This window comes from Pelodiscus sinensis, chromosome 8 (assembly GCF_049634645.1).
Source record: "Pelodiscus sinensis isolate JC-2024 chromosome 8, ASM4963464v1, whole genome shotgun sequence".
In the NCBI taxonomy this organism is placed as follows: Eukaryota; Metazoa; Chordata; order Testudines; family Trionychidae; genus Pelodiscus; species Pelodiscus sinensis.
The window spans coordinates 29,361,349-29,387,631 of NC_134718.1; the positions used below are offsets into that span (position 1 = coordinate 29,361,349).

The 26,283-nt window shown below is 42.8% G+C and overlaps 1 long non-coding RNA gene across 1 annotated transcript in view; it reads left to right on the forward strand.

Moving 5' to 3' along the window:
- The first annotated feature begins 285 nt into the window (after window positions 1-285).
- LOC142830394 (uncharacterized) overlaps window positions 286-26,283 on the forward strand; it is a 30,598-nt gene continuing 4,600 nt past the window's right edge. Inside the window, exons 1-2 of the long non-coding RNA XR_012905596.1 lie at window positions 286-402; window positions 18,923-19,321. This is a non-coding gene — a long non-coding RNA (uncharacterized LOC142830394). The remainder of the gene's footprint in view (window positions 403-18,922; window positions 19,322-26,283) is intronic.

Sequence of the window (26,283 nt, forward strand, 5' to 3'; positions counted from 1 at the left end):
TTGAATTCATCCAGCTCCCTACAGACCATTGTACTTTCTGTTGATTAAACAGTCTGTCTGACACAAAGTCACATCATACATCTTTAAAATCATTTGTAATGCCCTGCAGGAGACACACCAGTGCTGTCAGGATCCACAGAGCTGGTTAACTTCACTTTGATTTACAGATAAATAGATGAAGTCTGTGGCTTCCACTTGTGGACTGCATGCAATCAAACGCCATGATTACATGCTGAACTCTGACTCTTTGGAATTAATTGGGACCACCTGGAAGTGTGAGAGCATCTTTGGTGTTAGAGATCTCACCAGGGCATTGTCCTCAATAACAGCATTTGCATTGCAAGTTTAGTCTTGCTGCTGTGCTGCTCTCCACAGAAATAATAACTTAAATGAACCTGAGAGGTAGGTAGACGTATAGTAAAGCTGTCTGAAAGATTTCACCCACTGAGCAGTGATGGAGAAGTGGGGTGAGGGGTTGCTGATTTTGTAGAAACGATATGCCTGTTGATTCCTCCATTTTTTTTCAGCAGGGCATGAGTTTTTAGCACAAATGATAAACCTAAGCATTCAAAATATAGCCACTGAAAAACACATAAAATGATGGTGAATTTGTGAATTTCAGCAAAATCAGGCAAAGGGTTACAGTGCATCTACCTGTGGATGGATTGGTCAGGCTTTCTGAATCTGCTCTGACTCCAGTTTTACCCTTATGTAGCACCATTAGCTTGAGTGGATTTTTTTGTACATGAGTGTGAGAGAATATTTAGGCTTAACATTGCTAATTAAGCTGTTTACAAGGTATCCTTCTCATTGTCCTCATCTATGAGAGGAGGAATACATTTAAAATGAGCTGAACTCACACTTTGAATTCATCTGCTTTTCCTTGTCTTCTTTAGATTTATGAAGGACATTCAAACTACCCAACAAGCATCTTTTCCAGTCTCTGTTACATAGCTCACTAAAGAGGTTGTCATAAGAGATATCAGCCAGAAGTTAATTTGTTCTACAATCCAAGCAACTTTTAATGTTGTCCCAATGTGTCAACAAAATGCCCGCATTTACTCATGGGGGTAACTTAAATCACACCCATTGTCCCACTGAATTTGATGAAAACAAATTAAGGAAATGATAAAGATCCATGAAATGTTCTTCCTTTTGTTGCTTTAGCAAAATCATGTCAAGCCATTGAAACCAGTCTGTGGCTCATGTTTAGAAGGTAATATACTTCACGTCTTGCACCAAAGTCTGCATTGACAAAGAGACCAAACTTTGGGAAATAGAAAGGGAAATTCATGTCCAAGGGAATATCTGCCCGATATTACTTATCTGGGAGCAGAATGGAACCCTCTTTTATGAAAGAAAAACACAAACAAATTACAAGCAAAATATTAGGGGCATAACTAATACATGGAGTGGAAAAATCTTTGTATACTAGACCGCTTTTGATTCCTTACTTCCATCTCAATCCAATGGAAAAAATGTATCCTTCAGAAGACATTTCTGAACATGTGGTAGTCATGCCCATATTTTGTTTTGTTTTCATATGTGAGACTTTTATTTGGCTGTTTTGAAAGAAAGCTCCATTAAATGTTTAAAATCCTTTTGTCAAAGCAGCTAAAGGTAGGGAATCACAGGGCAATATCAAGTTCCATTTCTGTTCCACCCAGAGTTCTTATTTGCTCAATGTATCAAGTACTGAGAATTGTTCCAGTGACAGTCTGGTGATGGCCTAAATCTCTATGATCTTTAAGCTCCTCTCTGGCACTGATATTTCTGTTATTTCATCTACTTTTTGTCTGTTTATAAAAGGCTCAACTCAAGGTTAACAACAAGGTTAACACATGTGGAAGCCCTGGGATTTTAATAGATGTCAACTACCTGAAATTCCCATTGGAACTGGCAGAAGCTTTAAAAATGGTATTATTCCCCTGAGGTAACAAAGGGCTTATGACAGAGAATGAACTCCCCCCGCCCATGTAAACAGATACTGTACTTTGGAGTGGGGGATACATTGTGGATCGGGGAGAGAGAGAAAAGGATGATGGGAAGAGAAGTGGTCACAAGTTATGGTCTGGACGATACACCATGGAAAACAGCTTTGCACTGAGCAATTTTTTTAATATGTCCCAACAAGGATATGAAAAAAATATGAACGGCTCTGTTTGCAGCCGTTACTATACTGAAGAGAAAACCTGATAGTCTGCAACAGGAAAGGAAAGGAAGATTGTGAGTATGTGAGAAGAGTATTGGGGAGAGATGCAATTTTGGACTTTGTGTTTGTTTTTATTTTCAATTGATCCCAAACCCCATGTCTGCACACTCCCTGAACTTTGGATCAAGCTCTCAAATTTATGACTCAAGTCTCCCACAGATCTTCAATTTTCTCTCTAACTCCATGGCTTCTTTTCCTTTCTCTTTGTTTTGTGCAGGTGTGTGTTTATAATCCTGGCTTCCATTGCAACAACTTTCTTAGTGACTGTGGGTGTGTATCTGGAGTGATACAATACTGAACAGCATATTTAAATCAAGTATCCTACATTCACAGTCAGGGATGTTAAGCTGAGGTCAGCCACCACGCTTATTAACACAAAATCTCCAAGTTTGGATACTTGCTTGGTCTCACACTGATATTTGGTCTGCTAATTGCAGGGATATTTTGCTTGTATCATTTCAGTCAAGAAAATTTGAGAGTCAAGAAAAGAAACATTTTCACCAACTTGAAAAGTAAAGTGAACTGAAGATTCCAGTTCTGCAGAAAGATGGACAGACACAGAAAATATTAATGAAACAATAAAGATAAATCCTTTGTTAAAGATGTCAGAAGATCAACCAGAAAATATCAGTTCAGCCTTACTTGGGCGATTGAATTGTTAAGAGGAGCAGGATTTTCAAAAATAGCAAATCTGTGTTTAATTTTTTAATATGTAAATAGAAGGGCTCTGATCTCCCATTGCCCTTCAACTTATGTAGCCATTCACCTCAGCATAATGCGAATGTGAATTGCTGCTAAATGAGAACAGTGTACATGGTGATAGGACATGTCTACACTACACAGAAGATTGACCCTGCAGAGGTCAATCTTCTAGTGTTTGATTTAGTGGCATGGGCATCTGATCTGTAAGGCAAAACAAGGCACAGACTACCCAAAGCAGCAGCCGTGCTGGCCCCTGCCCCCTTGCCTCCAACTGCTATGTGGGGTTGCTGTGGGATGTTTAGTGGGGTTCAGATTCCAGGGTGGCTGGGAAGGCACAGTAGCGGGAGCCTCCTCAGCAGCCTGCCCCTGAACCTGCATGGCACAGACACAAGGCTGCAATTACAGTCTCAAGCAGTGTCCCCTCTCTAAGCTAAGGAGCAGTGTTTCACATGTGATTAATCAGCCCCACCCAGCCAGAGGCTCAGGGATCCCTGCAGGGACCTGACTGACTGGGCGGGGCTCATTAACTCCCTGTGAGGCTGTGGTCACAAGACTCTCCATGCTATTTTGCAGCCTGCAAATCCATTTATCTCACTGGCTCCTGTAGGATTACAAGCATGGCTCTGCCACTTTCTTCTCCTGCTCAGCCCCTCACTCCATCCAGCTCCCCTTCCCTGCACCTTGGTCCAGATGCAGGGAAGAGGCTGTGGGGAAGGAATGGGGAGTGAGGGGAATGAGGGGTGGGAGAAGGAGAAGAAAAGGGGGAGGAGGGAGGCAGAGCAGGGGCCTGGCATGCAGTGTCCCCTTAGCAGCAGCTGGAACTCCCTGGTTAAGCAGGCCCATCTAACCCTCACCCTGACAAGCCCTGCTCCCCTAAACCTGGACTCATCCAACACTCTCCCCACACCCGCAGCCTACTGAGCCCCAGCAAGTTGCACCTGGATCCCCTATCCTATGAAGTCCCACTTCCTCAGCACCTAGACCCCACATCATACCCCACTTCCCCTCAACTCCTCTGCAGAGTCCCATTGCCCCTACACCAGAACCCCTCAACTAGCCCTTGTGCATCCAGATCTCCCACTAAGCCACCCACACCCAGACTTCCCCACACGTGGGTCCCCCACACTAACCCCCTCCACACTTGGATCATGCTGGGATGAGCCTGCCTAGTCACACCTGGTATGCCTGGCACATGGGGCAGGGCCAGCCCTTACACTGTGTTAGGGTCAGGTGAAGCTTCACTGTGGAGTTCCTGTACTGGGGTAAGTTGGGGTTTTCTCCCCACCTCAATGCAGCCAGTGGTCTGAGCTCCCATCTGCTAGAAATATGAAGATGGGGGAGGAGGATTCTCAATGGCCTTCCTGTCACAGACTTCCAGTGACATTGGACCCATCATTTAAGGCTTGGTCTGAAGGGGAATGATTAAAAAAACCTTAATTATCTTGTGGCTCAGTTTCTTCATCCAAAAGAAGGGACTAGTAATAATACTTGCCTGCCTCACAGGAATTTGTGCACAATCATTCGTTTTAGTTACGTGTTTTGATGTAATCAGATGGAAAGTGCTGAGAAGTGCAATTTTGCAAATGTTTTTTATCATTTCACAATCTTTCTGAATTATTCATGCAGTAGCCACCGCAACTGCCTGACAGGATAATTTCAATGTGGGACTTTATGGGATGACTCCTCCTCCCTAATTTAGTGCTGTTAATTAGGTACCTTTTCCATGTCTGGCACATGGTACAAAACATGCTCCATTTTGTTGAGAAAGAAATTGCAGAAAAAATAATTTGCTTGGGTTCAGGGATTTGTCTGGAAGGGGACAAGCATGCAGCGAGCAGGGACATAGGATGCACAGGGAAGAGAGGAGAGAGATTGTGGGAAGGGGGTGGGGCCTAAGCTAGAAATCAACTAACTCCACAAGTGGAAGCTTCACCAACTGCCCATGTTTAGTGGGTCTAGTGTACCCCCCCAAAATCAAATGCTGAGGGCAACCCCCACTGGCGTCTAATATTCCTCATTGTGTGAGGAGTAAGGGAAACCAATGGGAGTGTATGTTCCCATCAGCCTGCCACAGTGTAGACACTGCGGCGGCTCGGCTTCAGGTAAGCTGAATCCAGCTATACATATGTGTGTCGCTGGATCATGTGCTTTAAGCCAACCTGTCTGGACCTAGGCACAGAGACAGAGACTCTGACTTTCTGCTCATTACACAGAAGAGTTGTACTTTCTATATGCCATGGCTGGCTGTTCAGCACATGCAAAAGGTGCTCAGCCACACCAAAAGAAAAGACAGAAAACGAAGACCGAGAATTACTTTTTTGTATATATGCATGTGTGTAATATTAATTGAAAGCTAGCTGGAGTTCATAATGCAAAATATTTGGTAAAATTAAATGTAACCAAACTCCCAATGAATAAGTGAAAAATGAGAGTGTAAACCCTGTGCTGGTCTGCAATGTGTTGTGTACAGTCAGTGTGCCCACAGTCTTTACAGACACATAACATACAGCACACTCTGCAAGTGGCTTGTTTGCTCAAGGCGACTTGTGCCTTTCTTTAGCTTTAGCAGTGTCCAGTTCAAAATCAGACAGTGACGCTGGGTCAAAGGGGTCTTTAATGGTCAGACCCATGATGACTCCCTACAGGTTACTCATCATTTGGGCTTGGAATTAAGCAGTAATGGGCCTTAAACTGCTACTTTATTCACCCTTAGCTCCTTTCCAGAGTCCTATTTCTTCTCCTCTGTCCCATTTTACCTGTAAAGCAGAAAAATATACCCACAATTGAACCACTGCATACAGGGGAAGCAATAAAGAGCTAATTTTCCAAGCAGTAAAGGTGAACTAAAAACTTCTGTAAACTAGAAAGAGTAAAGAACCCCCAGTGAAATAGCAGAAAATATGTGTGGACTTCACTAAAGCAAAGTGATTGAAATATCACATCCTGCTTTGATAGATCTGCCAAACCTGAGATCAGGATGTTGTTTTCCCCCTGCAACAGCTAATGTCATCACTGAAACCCAGTGTTTTTGGTGTGCTTTAAGTGTTTACAGAATTGGGGTCCTGAAGATTGACAGTGACTGTTACGTTTTTCATTGTTACAGCAGGTATCTTTGAGGCATTTCTTTCCCAGGTTATGTCTACAACTCCGCGGTGCCCAGGGAACGCATCTGCTCTTCTGCTTTTTTTTGCAGAAGAGCAGATGCGCTCTTTCAGAAGACCTGTCTTCCTCCTCCCATGAGGAAGAAGGGTTCCTCTGAAAGAGGAGGCTTTTCTGAAATTTGGCCCAGTGTAGACAGGCCAAATTTCAGAAAAGCCTCTTCCAAAAAAACTATCAGAAAAAGATAGATATTTCCGATAGATCACTGTAGTGTAAACATAGCCTCGGTCTTTGCTCCAGCAGCCTTTGCTCCACCTTTGCTCTTTTACAAGTCCCTTCTGATTTCTGATACTTACGTGTGCTTTGCTGTGAACCTTGTAAAATGAGTGTGAGGAGTGGTGTGCAAGTGTAACTCATACACCTAGTGTGGTTACTCAAGCAGCACCAGTCTGTTCACTCTCTCACACAGATCCAAAAGAATGTGACTCTTGGATTAGCCTGGCTAGTTTGATTTTACAAGAAAGAACCTGAAGCACAGCTGGAAATGATAGTTTTTAGTAATATTTCTTTATTAGTAACATTGTGCGTGATGTGAACAAAAGTGATGGACACCTTCTTTACTGAATGTATTACTGCCCACCCTGTCGAAAAACACCTCAGCAAAATGTTTGACCTTACATATTCTCAAGGAAGTTGCATCATTTTTTAAACAAAATTAGCTTAAATGATGCAAACACCTGCATGAATTCTCCTTTTTCGTTTAAGAATGGTTCCAGTCAGTGGCTTAGAGTGATTCCCAACAGACTCAAGTTAAAGTGAAATACACCTGGTTTAAAGTGAAATAAGAATGTCCACATAATCCTTTTGCACCAGTTTAACTAAACGGGCTGAAAAATCACACCTTCAGTTAAACTTCTGCAACTGCAACTGCCTCATGTAGAACAGCCCTGAGGCCTTGGTCCTCTTAAGGGATGATTTCACTGCAGCTCTCTGTGAGCATAGGGACCTGGCGGTGCTCAGCCAAGGACAGCAGTCATTGGACACTGAAGATGGCACCCATACAGCGAAGTGAAATATCACCTGTGTTAAAGACCCAGTCTTGCAATGGGATGCTACAAGTGAAATGTCACTGAGCAATACACTAAAGTATCCATACTTCAGGTGTCCCTAATTTGGGAACACCCATAGTACAGACTCTGGCTGGCGGAGGCAGAAGTGGCACTGCACACTCTTCCTCCCCCCAGCTGAGGAAACAGAAGTGCAGTGACACACTCTGCCAGAGGCTTTTCCCTGCCACTCTCACAGCAGCAGAAGGCAGTGCCTGGGAGCCCAGGAGGACACGGAGTGCCAGATAAGCACCCAATCCCCATCCCTCTCACCTCTTCCCTGGCCTGGCAAAATGTTTAATCTGGCAAACCCCATTTCCCAGGGTTGCTGGATTAAAGAGGTGCAAGTGTACTATATTCACTATCCAGTGACTGCCATCCCTCAGTGAGCCACACCTCAGCTCTGCCACCTTGCCAAGAAGAACCGAGGAATAGTTTTATATTTTAAGAAGCTGCCCCAATCCCCATGGCTTGGTGAAGAGATGGGATTGTTTTAGGGAGCTTTGTTTACCCCTAAAACTCCTAGATGCCAATAGGAGAGTCAGGAACCAGTATCTATCACTACAAAATTCCCCTAATTCCTGGCCAGCCCAGTCCAGCCCAGCCCAGCAAGGACCAGGTCCAGCAGTCTGAACTTATCTGATCCTTTTTGTTTTTTAGAACCACAGTTGTCTTCATTGTCTTGGTCATACACCAAATCCCTCCCTATTTAAATCCTTATAACTTTTAGTCCCAAGCATCCTCACAAATGAAAAATAGAGCAATAGCAACTTTTCTGATTCATTCCTTGTTCAAGAGACGTGGGAACAAAGAATACACTCCCCATTTTGTTCCCTGTCCCCAACAACTTACATCTCTTTTTGTCCTCAATCAAATGCCAGGAAAAATTGCTGCCGTAAGACTAAAGTGAAAACACATGGAGGGGAAAAAATCATTTGCAACTTAATTACTGTCAACTATAGAAATTTGGATAGTGCTAGGGAGCCCTCTGAACCAAGTACTTAGCACAATAGGGACTCAGGGTATGTCTACACTTGCTCCCTATCTCGAGATAGGGATGCAAATGTAGCCGATCAAAATTGCTAATGAAAAGGGGATTTAAATATCCTGTGCTTCATCAGTATAATCTCACCTGCACGCTATTCTGATCGCCAGTTGAATCGAACCAGGAAGTGCGCTCCGGGCTGCATTAGTTCGAATCAAACCCCTTTGTTCGAACTAATGTTAATCCTCATTTTATCTATATCTATTAATAATTAGCAGAGATGGGCATTAAAGTGAACTTTGTCGAGGAACATGTAGACAAAGTACAAGCAGCCTCCTGCATGTTCAGACAAGCCCTTCCTTCCCTGGGACTCTGAAAACTTGGAGAACCGTAAGTAAATCGCCAATCCCCTCCAGGGATCACAGCCATTTCCTGCCTTCAGCAATCAACTAAGAATAAGTGCACCATCTTATCACCTTTCAGGGGTGAGACACACCAAATTACATATGCAAGGGCACTAACTGTTTTGCCAGCCAAAGTGCCGTATGTTTACAGAATACCTCCCTTAAGTGGCCAAGCAACAAACAACCATCCACAGCTCAGCAGTCCCGCACTGTAGTGCTCTCTGAAAAATGGTGCCATGGGTGTCTGCCCTGCTCATCCACTCCTTGAATCAGTCTTGCAAAGGCAGAGAAAATGACAATGGCATTTGACAGGATGACTAAACAAGTCTCAGAAGGTTCAGAGTTTGGATAGAATCCAAAATATATGAATTTTGGGAGAAAATTATGCAAACTCACAGAACTTTGAGTCCAGTTCTCCCATAACTCGCACCAATATGAACCAGGAATCATCCCACTGACGTCAATGGATTCACATGGATGTGAACGTAGTGTGTAAGGCAAATGACACAGAGTCTGCAGAACTGGGTTGAAAATCTCTCAGGGTATGTCTACACTACCACCCTAGTTCGAAGTTGGGTGGTAATGTAGGCAACCGGAGCTGCAAATGAAGCCTGGGATTTGAATTTCCCGGGCTTCATTTGAATACTGCCGGGCGCCGCCATTTTTAAATGTCCGCTAGTGCGGTCTCCGTGCCCGCGGCTACACGCGGCACGGACTAGGTAGTTTGGATTAGGCTTCCTATTCCGAACTACCTAGTCCATGCCGCGTGTAGCCGCGGGGCACGGAGTCCGCACTAGCGGACATTAAAAATGGCAGCGCCCGGCAATATGCAAATGAAGCCCGGGAAATTCAAATCCCTGGCTTCATTTGCAACTCCGGTTGCCTACATTACCATCCTAGTTCGAACTAGGGTGGTAGTGTAGACATACCCTCAGTAAGTCTTCTGAATGAGATTTCTAGTATATCTACTTGGGGCTTGACAAACAGACTGAGATCAGCCTCTTTCGTGGAATGGAGACACTTCTGATTACAACCAGAGCACAATGTGTCCCTTCTGTGTCCCGTGAGGGGAGAGGCAATGGAGGAGAGGAGTGTGAGACACGGCCATAGAGAAGGAGCCTTGAAAGCACATGTTGCAGCTTGCCTGACCAAGCAGCCACAGGAAGTATCCGCCTTCAGGGTGCCTTCCCCAGAGTGCTGCCGGGAGCTCTAAGTCCGAGGCAGGCTCTAATCAGCGTGGACACGCTATTTTGAAATAATTCTGACTAATAATTCTGACTAATAGTGGGGATATGCTATTTTGATTTTCTTATATTGGGAGTTATGTTGATTTTACTTATTTCAAAATAATATCTTAGTGTAGACATGCCCTGAGTGACCTGGTATGTGATGTTGGCAAGTCACTTAAATGCTCTCTGTCTCAGTTTCTGTGCATGGAAAATGGGGACAATGATAATTATCCTTCTTTGTAAAGCATGTTAAGATCTGTGAATGAAATGTATAATACAAGAGCCAAGTATTATTACTACTATGGCTAAATTATTTTTACTTGTCATTATTGGTGGTGATTTAGACTTGAAAATCTGGGGCAAAATCTTTAGCAGATGTACGCCAATGGAGCTGCACTGATCTAGACTAGCTGTGGATCTGGTATCTTTTTTTTTTGGCTGTCAATAGCGCATTAATTAATTTGTTTCAATACTTATCCATTGCAATATCTTCTGCTATAGACAGAATAAAGAATACAGGACATAATGATAGGTTTATAGGATCAGGTGCTTAACACTTCCCTACAATGTGTTTCCAGCATATGACAATGAGGACAAGGCCAGTAAATAAATATTTTAACACTCATTATTAATAAACAAGAGAAACTAAACTGTTGGTAGTTTGAAAACACTCTTTGTGGAAGAAAGTCTTTTTAATTTACAGTAATGTAATGAAGTGGCTGATCATTGATCTCTGTCAGCCCACACAGACTTCCCTCATCATACAGTGACTTCTGTATGATGTGCAGGTGTCAGGTGGGGATAGTGGCTACCGTATGGCCTAGGCAGATTTCTGGTGTAGCAAAACATTCCATTCTGGAGCAGCTTGGAATCATTATATGAGCAAAGAAAGTGCTTGCCTAAGGTAAAGCAAGGGAAACTGCCAGCCCTCAGGTTTTTTGTTTTTTAATTTCCTGTGTTCCAAACAAATAATACAGGGGCTATTCTAAGCTGGGTGTGCTCACTTCCTGAAGCCTTCAGCTTGGCAGTCTCAGGTGGTAGTTGGAAGGGAATGTGAATGATATCCAGTATCAGTCTGCCTCTGTGTGGGGCAGAAGACTAGTGATTTCAATTTGAACACCTCTTCATCTCCTGTCTATTTACCCACCCCAGTAGCCTGGTTTTGGAGCCCACAGTTTTAAGCTTCAAAGGACAGGTCTGTAACCAAAGTCCTGTTTGTGCATGATTTTTCCCTGCATATGTTATCTCAGACTGTGGTGGTGTCACACAAGCAGTGCAATTCAATATAAAAGTCTGACACTATAAGGTGCCATTGAAGGATAATAGTATGTCTATTTCAAATAATACAGAAATAGAGTTGGTCAACATTTTTTCATCAGACCATAGCCTTTATTAAAAAATCAACATTTGTCACCAAAAAAGAAAAAAATTGGTAACATGACATTCTTACATCATCAACTTTCTTGGATTAAAACAAACAATAAATGGACCCACTTTGAGTCCTTTTGAAGACAAACAAATTGCTATTTTGAATTTTTATTTAGAAAATTAATGTTTTCAGTTTTTCAAGCAGCTCTCCCTAGTAAGGTCTGCTGGGTCTTCTGGTTTTGTGAATGGAGATGGATTAGCATGTACTGTTTTAGTATGGGTGTGTCTTCTATATGCCAGGCCAAATTTTTAGAAAACATTCTCCCTTTTTTCTTAGGCAATTTAACTTACTCCACAGTATATTACAAGAACTTAATCCTAGAATCACAGAAATTAGAAAAAGGAAAGCCCTATTAGGTCCCTTTCCCTGGCAATGAAGGTCTACTGTCTTGCCTTTGTCCACTCTGATTTTAAATGTTAAGAGCAATGGAATATTTTAAAGGATACTATCAAGTAAAATGTACTAAGTGCAGGTGGATGTAAAATGCCACTGTTCTGTTTGGTAATTTTGCAAAGATGTAAATAACTGTACCAGGTGCAATGAAATGGAGAATCAGACCCACAATTTTTTAGACCAAACCTGACATAATACACCAGAAGACCTATCCAATATGCATATAGAATTTCTACCCTCTTCAGCAGAAAAAACCCAAACCTGCCAATAACGTGTGTGTGTGTGTGTGTGTGGGTGTGTGGGTGTGGGTGTGTGTGTGTGTGTGTGTGTGTGTGTGTGTGTGTGTGTGTGTGTGCGCGCGCGCCTATGGGGAAGAGCAAAGTGAGAGAAGCCAACTTAAGCCATGTCTGGGGTTGCCAGGTGTCCGGTATTCACCCAGACAGTCTGGTATTTTCGCCTCCTGTCCAGTAAAAAAATTCAGAGAATACTGGACACCTAAGATATCCGATATTTTCTGATTTTTTCCCCGGTCAGGAGACCAGAATGCCGGACACCTGGCAACCTTACAAACACTCAGCGCCCGGCCTCCCCACCCCGGCTCCCAACACCCCCAGCCCTCCGACCCCAGCCCCCATGCTTACCTGGTTCCGCAAGGCTTCCAGCACAAAATGGCTGCCAACCAAGGGGAAGCATTGCTTCCCCTGGGTCTTAGTGCTCAACCGCTCCCCTGTTCCTATCCCTGCACTCACTCTTCAAGGGGACACGCTGTTTCAATGCTGTTTTATTTAATTTTTTTTCTTTTGTTTTGCTCAACAATTTTGGTCCCCCCTCCCCTTTTTTTTCCTTCAACAGAATTTTTCCTGGTGTTTTTTTTGGGGGGAGGGGGTTTCGGTATTTTTGTTTCAACCATTTGGCAACCCTATACTGAGTATGCTCAGTCCATTTGAGCATGCTCAATACAAGTCAAGCAGCAAGTTGGGGCTGGAGGGCACATGACTCTGCATGCCCCCTTCCTCCCCATGTGTTGCCTCTGCCCCCCACACATTGGAAAGACATGCTGTATGCAACCAAACAACCTAGAACTTTGCAGTGTCAGGTCCTGATTCAGCACAGCCTTGACACACATATTTAAATTTAAGCATGTGCTTCAGTCAGCCTTGGAGTATGTCCTGCTCGATGATGAGGTCCTTCCATGGAAGTCAGAGAGAGTTAAAGCTGAGCACTTCTTCCATCCTGTTGTACTAGAAGCAAAAAGGGGGGGACAAAACAAATGTAATCAGTCACTTTACCAGGGAGAATTGTTTCCCAGGTTTATATAGCCTGATGTACTTCACGATAGTCTCTGGTGTTTTCTTCTGTATTACTGACAGCTTGTGGTGTACTGCACAAAGGTGGCTCATGTCCAAGCTTGTACTAATGCTTTCTCCACAAAGTAAATTTCACTCCAGTGCACATTATTAAACAGAGCACTTACACTGGAAATATGTAGAAACACATGTAAGGAAACACGGAATGAGTTTGTTATAGGATGTCGTTCCTTTTATATCAACATCATACAGCTCGGTAATGTTAATGTCAGGGAACATTTAACTTCTCCATCTGGAATCTTTATCCCGAGAGAACTGCTGTCCCCACAGGTCAAATGATGAATTTGCTTTTAGTTGTAGCTGATGAAGTAGAAGTGCTGGGATTGTATTTCCGAACATCTCTTAATCAGTGTCCTCAACACTTTATGGTTTCTCCTCTGTACAGATCACTGCACTTTCTGCAGGCAATTCATTATGCATTTCCTTTTAAGGTACAAGGAGAATGTTCCCAGGTTTATAAATGAAGCTCTTGGGCCATGAATTATACAATGGATGGGTGCGGTATATTCCTATATCCTGAAGGTTCTATCACATAGTTTGGGATTAATTTTTACGTACGTCTACAGTAGCTTGTACTGTACTTGGAAGCCTTCATAGTATCTGAGTGAACACCAGTCATCTTTTATAAATGCAACTAGGAATGATCTTTAAATTTGGCAGAACATGGCTGAAAAAGTTAAACATCTCAATCTTTGTTAAACTGCAGCTGCTACGAGGAAGCCACAGACCCACTGTTCGATTGCTGCTTCTTGTGAACTTTTCCATACTCTGTCTATGGATCATACAATGGACCTCTTCCAACCACATTTCCTTGAACGTTAATAAAAGCAAATAACTAGCAATAGGCATTCCATCTGCCCATGCAAAATGATTTCTATACTCCAGACAGGAGTTTTGTTCTCATGCAATCCCAAAATCAGCCACACACAGTCTGGAGCTGTTTAAAGATTTGCCTTTGTTCATTCACCAGCTCAATAAATAAATCAAATTCCTGCTGAAGAATCTGGCAGAAATGTGTGTGTACAATGAGCTTCTCTGGGTTCTGACCCATAAGGGATATCAGCCCCTCCAGCTTCTATTTCCCTGTCACACAGTTCATTCATCTCCTATGAAACTCTGCAGTGCCCTGCAAAACGCTGACACTATTAGAGAATCATCATCATTCAGAAATATCTATCTACAATGGGTGCTTATTCAGCCCCCTTTAGCATAGTATCTAAGCACATCACAATCTTTAATGTATTTATCCTAACAACATTCCTTGGAGACAGGGAAGTGCCATTATCTCTATTTTACAGATGAAAAAGTGAGGCATAAGGAGGCTAAGTGAAGTGCTCAGTGTCACACAGGAAGTCTGAGACAGAGCAGGGACTTGAGTGCCTCTCTTCCAAGTCCTAGGCTAGTGCCTGAACCCATGGACTATCTCTCTCTTTCTCAGAAGCATTGCTCAAATAGGAATATTTTATCATGTGAACTTTCTAGAGAATATCAGTCTCAGACAGAAAAGGAGCAGACATGGTCAATGTAAATTATTAGTGAAATAAGTGTGTTGAGAGGAACATTTCTAAACTCAGCACTGAGAAGATTAGAGAGGACATTGTGTGGGATTTTCAAAATCACACAGCATTGGCCTAACTATTCTCCTACAGAATTCAGTGAAAAAAATCCCAACAGTTTCAATCAGAATAGAGCCAGTGCTTTTGAAAATTCCACCCATAATCTTTATATTTTAAATAGAGGATAGTATAAAGCGGACTAGTCAGGCCTTCCTATTTACCGTATCTCCTAATAGAAGAAGCAGAGAGTAACTCAATTAAGTTATAATATAGCAAGCCTAAATTGGATTAAAGGAAATACACAATCAGGCTTGGAAACTCACTGCTGCTGAATATTAGAGTCTAGTCACTGTATAAGATTTGTTTTTAAAGGATAAAAATCTGGGACAGATCTTTATCTCTCTACCTCCCAGTTGCACCCCAAAATCTGGGGAATCTAGCTATTCTGAGATTCCCTAGTGTATGTGAATCCCGAGGACGGAAAGAGCTGCCATAGTCATTGCTATGCCATTTGCTCTTGTAGGCCCCTATTTATAAGGCGTGACAAGGACATGACAGAGAGAAAGGAGCATGGCCAGAGCATCCTTGAAATCCAGCAATCCCTGATTAGCACAGTAGCCCTTGGAGGGCCATACTTAGAGGATGCTCTAAACCAGGGGTTCTCAGCCTTTCTTTCTGAATCCTCTCCCACAACATGCTATAAAAACTCCATGGCTCATCTGTGCCAGAACAACTGGTTTTCTTTGTATAAAAGCTAGGGTGGTGGTAAGGGATAGTAAGCAGGGCAAATAACCAGGGCTTTATGACACAAGGAGCACTGCAAAGCTAAGTTGTTCGGGCTTTGCCTTCAGCCCCAGAGCTGGATCTCAGGGATGTGGACTACAGTCCTGTGCTGGAGATCTTCAGCTTTCTGCCCTAAGCTCTCATGAGTCTAATGGTTGGCAGACCTCCTGAAACCTGCTTGCAGATACTCATGGGGTACTGGAGTATCCCAAAATAGCTATCCCACATCTTCATAGGATGTCCCTGTAAACCTCATTCTACGAGGAGTAAGGGATGTTTCAGAATAGTACTTTATTCTGAAATTTGGTGCTGTATAGACAGTGCCAAATGACAAAATAAGCTATTTCAAAATAGCATCGGAAGAAGATACGCAATTTGCATAGCTCAAATGGCATATTTTATTTCGAGTTATGGTGAAGTGTAGATGCATCCCATGAGGCCCTACATCTCAGTTTGAGAACCACTGCTCTAAGTCATGACAGGACTCAAGAGGCCCCTGGAAATCCCTGGAACTCAGTAACCAAAATGAACACAAACTTAACTCTGTCTGTGTACAGATGGCATGAAAAGAAAAAATACAACCAAAATCTTTATTTTAACAGGTATAGATTAATAATAAAACATACTACTTCAGTATAGTTACACTCAAGTATTACTAAATACCTGAATATAACAACACTGAAGCGCATGTATGTGTGTAAGAAAAGCATCACACATAAAACAGGTATAATATATACAACTTCCAAATAGTACCACTACAGAATTGTGAAGTTTTAAAGTTTCTCCTGACCCTAAGGAATGGGAATGTCTTTTAAGCTTTGAGAAATAAAATTGGACAATGGCCAGATTTGAAGCTACAACTGATATGGACAGTATCAGGTTACACTGATTTATCAGTAATTATGGTGACAACCACCATCATGGATCTCATTTGAAAAGTCAGTGAGGAAAAAAAAGAATGCCTCTTATCAAATAGATATATGATTATGGAGCCCTTTTGTGGTGGGAGCAAGGGGGAAGGAGTGAAGACTAAGGACCAGCTCAGCAACAGATAACCCAATAACAAGTGCAAATGTTTATTAATTTGGAACATAAAAGTATTTGACACCAGAAGTCAGTTCTAAATGCGAATGGACTGTGAAGTTTTTCAAGGCTCACTCTCTAAAACACCGTGACTTGGGGGGCGGGATGTAAGTGATTACATAACAAACTGTTATAGAAATATAGTAGTCCCCAAAAATGCTGTTTGCTGGGGAATTTTGAAGACTCGCTATGGGATTCAGGCCCAAGGAATTTCATCCATATGATCCGACAGAGATGCATGCTGCTATTCCTGTACATCTTAAAAGGAACCTGCTATCAGATCCTTTGCTATTTTCTCTCATGTGGCCTCCCTGATAGGCATGATATTTCAGTCTCTGCTAACCCATGCACTCCAAATATTTAAAGACACTTGTGCATACATAGAATCACAATTTGCCTTATGTTTAGGAAGAGACATTAGGGAAGAGGCATTCCTTTCTCTACAGACATGCCTGGACAATGAATTCCCTTTCCTCCTGAGAGAGATAAACCGCAGTGCCTCAGTTGTCTCAGATGGCAAAATAGAGTAGGGCACCAATCAATCACAAATCTAAGTAAATCATTCTTAGATTCTGCCTTATCTGTGGCAGTTGGTTATTGCTAAGTCATCATAAATTTAGAGCTTCATACAGTTTCAGGCCAGATGGAACCAGTAGGTCGTCTTGCAACTGCCAATCTGGCCCTTAAATATCACCCAGTTATCCCTGTATTGAGCCCAACTATTTGTTGTATGACTAAAATGTGTCTTCTAGAAAGGCATCCAGGCCTTGTCTACACTGGCACATTTTGTTGCCAAATGCTGCCTTTTGGTGACAAAACAGTGAGAGCATTTACACTGCAACGCGATTTTTGTCAGGAAGGACACACAGTTTTGGCAACAAAAAACTTCAACACCTGCAAGAGACTTTTGACTTTTCCCCTTCCTTTATTATCGATATAGAGCCAATATGGACTCTGCTTCTTGTTTTGTCAAGAGAACTGGCTTCCGTCAGTATCCCACAAAGCCTTCTCTGATGGCTCTACTCAGTGTTTTGTGGTTTCTGTTGCCCTCCCCTTCCTAAGCTCCAAACATGCGTCCCTCCCTTTCCTAAGCTCCAGAAAGTATCTGACAGCTGAGTGAGCTGCTCTGTTTAACGGACAAAGAACAAATCATTGAAATGCTCTTGTTCTGCCCTGCTAGGAACACAGCGGCAGGAAGATTGCTGCTGAAGAGGGAGGGCTGGAGAAACTGCTGTGCTGCTTTGACATTCCTTAGCATGGAGAGCTCACAGAGCTATGAGGGAATCTCAAGAAGCACAGGGATTAGCTCTCCCTTCCCACAACACTGCACTATGGGATGCTTACCTAATTGGTTTGCTCTGTCTGTCATCAGGGTGCTAGCAATATGGCCATGAAATGTCGACAAAGGGAGGCAGAAAAACCAGTTTGACCAGTTTTCACTTTTGGCAACTTTTGCATATCAACGGCACATTTGTTGCCAAACCTTCCCAGTATAGACATAGCCTGAGTCTTGAAGACATACAGAGATTGAGAATCTATCGCTTCCCTTAGTAATTTGTTCTAATGGTTAATCATTGCCAGTGTTAAAAAATATTATTTATTTCCAATATGAATTTTTCTGGCTTTAGCTTCCCGCCATTGGTTCTTTTTTAGTCCTTTCTCTTCTAAAAGCCACATAGGACTCAGTACTTTTCATCAAAAGTATTGCCTTTGGGTTAGTTGTAGTATAATTTTTTTATTATTGCTGTTGTTATTTTAGATCTTGAACCAGAAGGAAAATGACATGGGACAGGACTACACCATAGGGTCCTTCACCCGTGGATTTATGATCTGTGTTATGAGAGAGAGATTCTATCGTACCTCTTGGGTGGTGACCCCATGAATTAATATTGTCTTACTTGTTAAATTTTCATCTCCTATATCTGGAACAAGGTGGATTACGCCTATTTGTTAACCTTGCTTGTTACCTGTTTTCTCTACAACCCGCCCTTGATCCCTGGATTTAATATGTCTTAATTTGTTAAATTTGTCTTTGCTTTTAATTTATTTCAAACATTCACTAATAAATTTTCACACCATATTTAGCTCCAAAGGTTGGTCATCATTTCCCTATCAGAAATGATGGATCAATTAATTAAATTAGTTGTTTATGGAGGATCCACATGGAGCTGATTTAGTACAAGATAATTTACTTGGAACAGTAGATAATTAATCACAAGTCATTCTATTTTGATGGGGATGCTCTTTCTCAAGGATTTATTACTTATCCTCATTGGCACTATTCCACTAAAGCAACAACTATCCTATTTTAGGTGCCTAAATAACCTCTGGATAATGAACACTAGTGTTGTTTTAGTTTAAGTAAACTAAGTTAGGTACTGCATCCTCTAGCCAGAAATATTTATCAGAAAGAAGAATCTGAAATTTAACATGCTTCAGTATTTTCCCAGGAAGCTTCTATTTCTTGATTTGCTTTTCTTTTGAAAAGTTACAGCACACATTTTGTCTTCCATCCAAATGTTAGTTCTCTCTTTTTCCGTATCATTACAGTATTTTTCACTTGCTTCATTCTAGTAATTTACCCCTTGTGATGGGCCGGCCCCGTCACTAGCGCCGGACCCAGAAGCGCCGGCAGCTCGCACCGTGAGCGGAGAGCCAGAGGAGCACCGGCTGTATTGCCGCACATGCGCAGCAAGCCGGTGTCCGCTTTTAAATGCGGCGCCGGCACACCTGGGGGGGGGACCTACCCGTGGGCAGAAGACAGCCGCCGCCGGCAGAAGACCGGGGCAGGAGACGCTGAGGAGGGGGCACGGAGGCCGCGGGAGCGGCCAATGAACTGCGCTGGGAGGTGCGCAGCAGACGGACTCAGGAGCGTCCCAACAACCTCCTGAGGCTCGGAGGAGTGAACCGAGGGCCGCTGGGGGAGAACTTGTATCTGAGCTGGCCCGACCCCAACCGCCGAGGAGCCAACAGGTGACGTGGGACCCCAGGGTGGGGAGCCCGCCGGAGGAGGGCCCACCGGACCAGGGGGACCTGGACTTGGCTGACTGCGGGGACTGGGAGTTTGGAGGGCCCCAGGGTCTAAGTAGGAGGGTTCCAGCCATAACAGGGCGACCCTGGCATAAGGGAACCCTACTACGCCCTATTGGCCGAGAGTAAAGGGGCAAGGGGTAGCGGGGAGCCCCTCCGTGGATTGAACGCGGGGGCGCCCTACCCCACAAACCTTTCGGGACTAGGGAGGGGGTGGATGTCCCCCCCCCCCTTTACACCCCTCTATTTGAAAGGGTAACTTCCCCATCTTAGTTCTCTGAGGCCATGTCTACACTACAGAGTTTTTTCGGAAAAATGGCTGTTTTTCCGAAAAAACTTCACTTATGTCCACACGTCAATCACATTCTTTCAAAAAAAATTGAAAGAACAGAGGGGTTTTTCTGACATTGGTAAACCTCTTTCTATGAGGAAGAAGCCTTTTTCCGAAAGAGCTCTTTGGGAAAAAGGTGTTTGTGGACAGAGAAGAGGGAGTTCTTTTGAAAAGAAGAGGAAAGAGGAAAAAGCACAGGTTCCTTGGTGCCTCCTCAGTCCATAGTAATTACAGCTTATATGCGAGATAACGTCCATTCACTGTGGACACGATCTTTCAAAAAAGCAGATCACTTTTTTGATGCGCTTTGACAATGTGGATGCTCTCTTTCGGAAGAAGTTTTTTCAGAAGATCTCTTCCAGAAAAGCTTCTTCCGAAAAAAGCCTGCAGTCTAGACATAGCCTGAGACTGAGAGTTATACTTCCTACACAATTTCTTATGTTCTTATGTACCTATACAGTTTCTTATGTTCTTATGTTTTATGTATATTGTCCAAAGAATCATAGGAAAGTTTTACTAGTTCACTAGTTTACTAATCATACTTTCTAGTTTACTCTAGGAAACTGCATCACCAAAATTTGCTAACTTTATAATCCCTTAATGCCAACTGAAGCTGCGAGTGCTCAGCAATTGTGTTAGTCAGGCCAAACATCTCAAACCAAGCACAAAAATACAGGCAGCCAAAATACAAAGCTATATGAGGTAGAAGCCCGAGCCCTGCCGCATGAGGCTGAGGCTGAAGCCAAAGCCCAGGCAACTTAGTGTTGTGAGGCTCCCTGCAATGTGGGGCCAATGCCTATTGCCCTACTTGCTACCCACTGATACCAGACCTGCTCCTTACTGCAATTTTTCTTTGTGTTCACAAGAGTTCTTCGCATTACGATTGCAATCATTTTTATTTTACCACTTTTGAGTCTGAAGCTGCTGACCCTGATTTTATATAGGAAAAAAAAGATCAGTTGTTCTGAAAGCCAACACATATAAGACATCACAAGGATTGTGAAAACAGAAATTATAAAAAAGGTAGTGTAGATCAGCATATTTCCACTGACTTCTGATGACAACCAGAGGAGCTGGCCTTCTGTCCCCACATCATGAATTTTTTCAGTTGAGTCTTCTTTGGCTTACACTCATGTAAATCTGGGGTAACTACCAACAAGTCAACCTAGTGTAAAACACCAGGGCCTGATTCAAAGCCTACTGAAGTCAACAGAAAGGCCATTGATTTTAATAAGCTTCTGATGAGGTCTCCAATTAGAAGTGAATTAGCCCTTTTTGCCTTTAAATTCAGTCACATTAGTGGCCCAAACTGTTTTGATCATGATCACGTGGTACAGAAACACGTGTTTGTTAGGGATGATTAGTAAAGAACTTTTGCTCTTAGTCTAATGATGCCAGCATGACTTATTGTGAAAAAAGGAAGAAAGTCTTCAGGAGGTGCTTCAAGAATATCAGAAATTATTAGTGGCCAGCACTGGAGTGCTACAAAAGATGCAAAGTGATATACTACAGTTGTCCAGTTGTGTTACTAAAAAAAACCCTTCATTCATATGGCAGCTAAAAGAAATGACAAGTTGGAAGAGAGTTCACAAATGGCTGAGTGTTTTTGAGAGAGCTGACTTTAATAAGACAGGTTAACTCCTGTGACAGGAAGATTTACATCAGAGATTGCAAAAGCAATGATAGAGAGAAGCATGTTACAATAAGAGCTGTGTATAACATGAGCCCTATAAGCAGCAGCAGCTGTTGCCTCATCCATGTCATACAGCTGTAGCTGGAATGACTTCAGTGAAACTCCTAATGCAAAGAGCAAGAAACTTCTTACAGGAAAGGCTGTGGTGCCTCCACTCAGGTCTTCCTATTAAACTGTCACTAAACTAGAAATATCAAGGGACTCTAGACATGGAAAGGAGCTCCAGATTAATAATTACACTAAGAACAATCATTGTAGACGTCTATCATTGGAAGTATTCCCTCCATGAAATGAGAGATGGAAAAGAGCTAGTGAGCTGACATCACTCTCTGACAGAGAGAGGACTATGTAGCACTTTAAAGACTAACAAGATGGTTTATTAGGTGATGAGCTTTCGTGGGCCAGACCCACTTCCTCAGATCAAATAGTGGAAGAAAATTGTCACAACCATATATACCAAAGGATACAATTAAAAAAAAGTGAACACATATGAAAAGGACAAATCAAATTTCAGAACAGAAGAGGGATGGGGGGGGGGGAGGTAAATGTCTGTGAACTAATGATATTAGAGGTGATAATTGGGGAAGCTATCTTTGTAATGGGTAAAATAATTAATGTCTTTGTTTAAACTTAGGCGTAAAGTGTCGAATTTAAGCATGAATGTCAGTTCAGAGGATTCTCTTTCAAGCCTGGTGTTAAAAGTTCTTTGAAGCAGGATGCAGGTAATCAAGTCATTGAGACAATGTCCTTTCTGGTTGAAATGGCAAGAAACTGTTTTTTCTTTGTGATCCTGTCTAATATCTGTTTTGTGGGCATTAATTCTTTGGCGGAGTATCTGAGACGTTTGTCCAATGTACATAGCAGACGGACACTTTTGGCACATGATAGCATCAATTATATTTCTGGATGAGCAGGAATATGTGTTCTTGATCTTATAACTCACTTGGGGTATGTCTACACTACCACCCTAGTTCAAACTAGGGTGGTAATGTAGGCAACCAGAGTTGCAAATGAAGCCCGGGATTTAAATTTCCCGGGCTTCATTTGCATAAAGCCGGGTGCCGCCATTTTTAAATGCCCGCTAGTGCGGACTCCGTGCTGCGCAGCTACACGCGGCACGGACTAGGTAGTTCAGACTAGGTTTCACGAAGAGTAACGGTAGTTCAGACTAGGAAGCCTAGTCCGAACTACCTAGTCCGTGCCGTGTGTAGCCGCGCAGCACGGAGTCCGCACTAGCGGACATTTAAAAATGGCAGCACCCGGCAATATGCAAATGAAGCCTGGGAAATTCAAATGCCGGGCTTCATTTGCAACTCCAGTTGCCTACATTACCACCCTAGTTCGAACTAGGGTGGTAGTGTAGACATACCCCAAGTGAATTATAAGATCAAGAACACATATTCCTGCTCATCCAGAAATATAATTGATGCTATCATGTGCCAAAAGTGTCCGTCTGCTATGTACATTGTACAAACGTCTCAGATACTGCGCCAAAGAATTAATGCCCACAAAACAGATATTAGACAGGATCACAAAGAAAAAACAGTTTCTTGCCATTTCAACCAGAAAGGACATTGTCTCAATGACTTGATTACCTGCATCCTGCTTCAAAGACCTTTTAACACCAGACTTGAAAGAGAATCCTCTGAACTGACATTCATGCTTAAATTCGACACTTTACACCTAAGTTTAAACAAAGACATTAATTATTTTACCCATTACAAAGATAGCTTCTCCAATTATCACCTCTAATATCATTAGCTCACAGACATTTACCTCCCCCCCCCATCCCTCCTCTGTTCTGAAATTTGATTTGTCCTTTTCATATGTGTTCACTTTTTTTTAATTGTATCCTTTGGTATATATGGTTGTGACAATTTTCTTCCACTATTTGATCTGAGGAAGTGGGTCTGGCCCACAAAAGCTCATCACCTAATAAACCCTCTTGTTAGTCTTTAAAGTGCTACATAGTCCTGTATTTTGTTTCAGGTACACCAGACTAACATGGCTACATTTCTATCACTATTCTACTTGACAGAGAGAGGTGAGAGAGACAGAGAGAGATGGGAAAGGGGGAAAAAAAGAAAAGGGGGCTCCAAGTTGCATGTCACAGAAAACTCAAAAAAGACGTGACACCTCACCAGGATTCCCACGACACAGGACACTTCAGCTCAGGGCATTTCCTGAGAGCTGAGAATATCAGGAGGGGGCAAAGTTCTCCTTTTCCTTTTCCTTTTCCTTCCCCTACATTTATCTGTATTTAATTATGTCTCCTCACTTTGAAGAGAATTATTGTCAAAAATAAACCCAGCATAGTTATAATATTCAAAATCTGTGTTTGTTGGTATGGACTACCAGTGAGCTGGACAATACAGAGAGAGTAGATGGATGAAAAGGGAAAAGAAGTGGCAAAAAGTCCTTGTTACTAGATTGTGTAGGAATAGGGTAATGGCCTTTTAAATATATTTGAGATCTTTAGTGGCTCTCACCATGTTCTGTGTTTCAGAGGCAGCCAGAAACCACTCAGTGCAGAAGTATTTATGTAGCTAGGTCTGGCTCTTTGTGTATGTTTAGTAAACATGCCTTTTTGGAACTCATCTGTACCCCAGTGGTTGCTTCATATGGTGGTTGTCGTGGAAAGAACAGATGACAGAAGAGTTACTTTCTGGGGGGAAGGCTCATGTACTTTTGCTTTTCTAAAATCCTCAAGGTCTAATTCTCCATTCTTGAAATCTAGTGTGACCATTTGCCTCTGTGCAGGATGGGTGCAGAATGTTACCAAATCAGAGTGGTCATGTTTTACATCGATGTCACCCCACTGTAAAAGTCCACATGAGGTAGAAAATCAGGCCCTTGCTGTCCGAAGAAATTCTAAAGCATAGCATCTCTTGATGGGGGTAATGGATAATCAATATGGGGTAATGGATAATCAATCCCTCTTCTCAGATCAGCTCCCCAGTGTAGTCAGATAGTTCTGCTTCAGATCAGCACTCTCCCTGCCAGAGAACACCACACAAATACATTTTCCCCTCTGAGTCTATGTGCAAGACACATCCTTTGCCACTGATTTCTCCACTCAATATTTGCACGTTCTGATTCTGTGATTTTAAACTTCATGGGAAATAATGGAGGAGCCTTCAAATCCTTGCCCTCGCCACCTGTGGAAAATCAGAAATTGTCCTGACAATGGATGTCTTGCCCACACCTCTCTCATGCTGCGATTCTTTCAGTTTAATTGCCCCTCTAGAAGGGTATGTCTACACTTGCCCCCTAGTTTGAAGTAGGCATGCTTTATTTGCCTCCCTAGTTCGAAATAGGGGGCAAGTGTAGACATACCCAAAGAGGCCAACGTAAGGCAAAGGAACCTCCTAGTGTAAATTCTTTACCTTCAACTGAATTATTCCAGAGATGAAATTGTCCCCATTATTAGAGCTTGCTGGGGGACTTGAATCACAAAGCCTTTGCAAAGCTTGTCCCGGAATGTGGGTAAATGATCTACTATATTTGCAGAATAAACTTAAAAAACAACAAAAGGTCTGGTAGCACTTTATAGACTAAGAAAACATGTAGATGGTATCATGAGCTTTCATGAGCACAGCCCACTTCTTCAGATGACTGGAGTTTTGAGTTTAGGATGTGTAGACCCAAAATAAATAGGGGAGAAAAGAGAGGGGGGAAGGAAAACGGGAAGGGGGTGGGAAACAAGGAGCAGAGGGAATGAAAATATCAAAGGGAAAAACAAGCAGGCAGAGGCATGTATGTCAGTCAGGGAATTAGACCACCCAAAAAAACAAAACATCAGCCTACAGGAGACAATACTTATTTTCTGCACTGCTCTGGAACTCTTTAAAGTGTTTAGGTAAAAAAATGTTTGGAGTTTCTGGCCACACTTTGAGACAAGGATATATAAGGTTAAGCACTTTGGCTACGTCTACACTGGCATGATTTTCCGGAAATGCTTGTAACGGAAAAGTTTTCTGTTAAAAGCATTTTCAGAAAAGCGCGTCTAGATTGGCAGGACGCTTTTCCGGAAAAGCACTTTTTATGGAAAAGCGTCTGTGGCCAATCTAGATGAGCTTTTCCGCAAAAAAGCCCCGATCGCCATTTTCGTGATCGGGGCTTTTTTGCGGAAAACAGAACTATGCTGTCTACACTGGCCCTTTCGGGCAAAAGTCTTTCAGAAAAAGACTTTTGCCCGAACAGGAGCAGCATAATTTTTCCAGAAAAGCACTGATGATTTTACATTAGATCGTCAGTGCTTTTCTGGAAATTGAAGCGGCCAGTGTAGACAGCTGGCAAGTTTTTCCGGAAAATCATCTGATGGTTAACCAGAGATGCTTACCAGTTACGATCAACCGGCAGCCCAGCCAGGCTGAAGCAGCTCCTGGCCTACAATGCAGTGAGCCTGGCTTGGCCAGAGAGTCCCCGGCCTGCAGTGTGGTTCGGTGGGCCTAGCCAGGCTGGAGGATGGGGAATGCACTCCAGCCCAGACAGAGCAGCCCATCCCAGGGAGGGAGCTGCTCCAGTCTCCCTACCTACCCTGTTTAAGCGATTAACTGGCTAAATGTAAAATGTAACCAGTTAACTGATTAAACGGGATTTTAAGTTCCTATTAAAGATACCAGACGTAATGACCAAAATGACCACAGAGATGGCAATCTGTGGGCATTAGCTTAAGCCTTCCAGATCTGAGAAAACAGATTCACTCTACCCACTCCTACAAGCCTGCCCTGATCTCATTTCTTTTCCACTTCTTCCCCTGTCCGATCTTCCCATGCCTGAGCTAATGTAGTTTCTCCCTCCTTGGGCTGTTTGCTTCCTTGTTTTCTGAACCTTTCTGGTCTGCCATATTGCTGAAAATGGAGAGAATGACAGCATGGG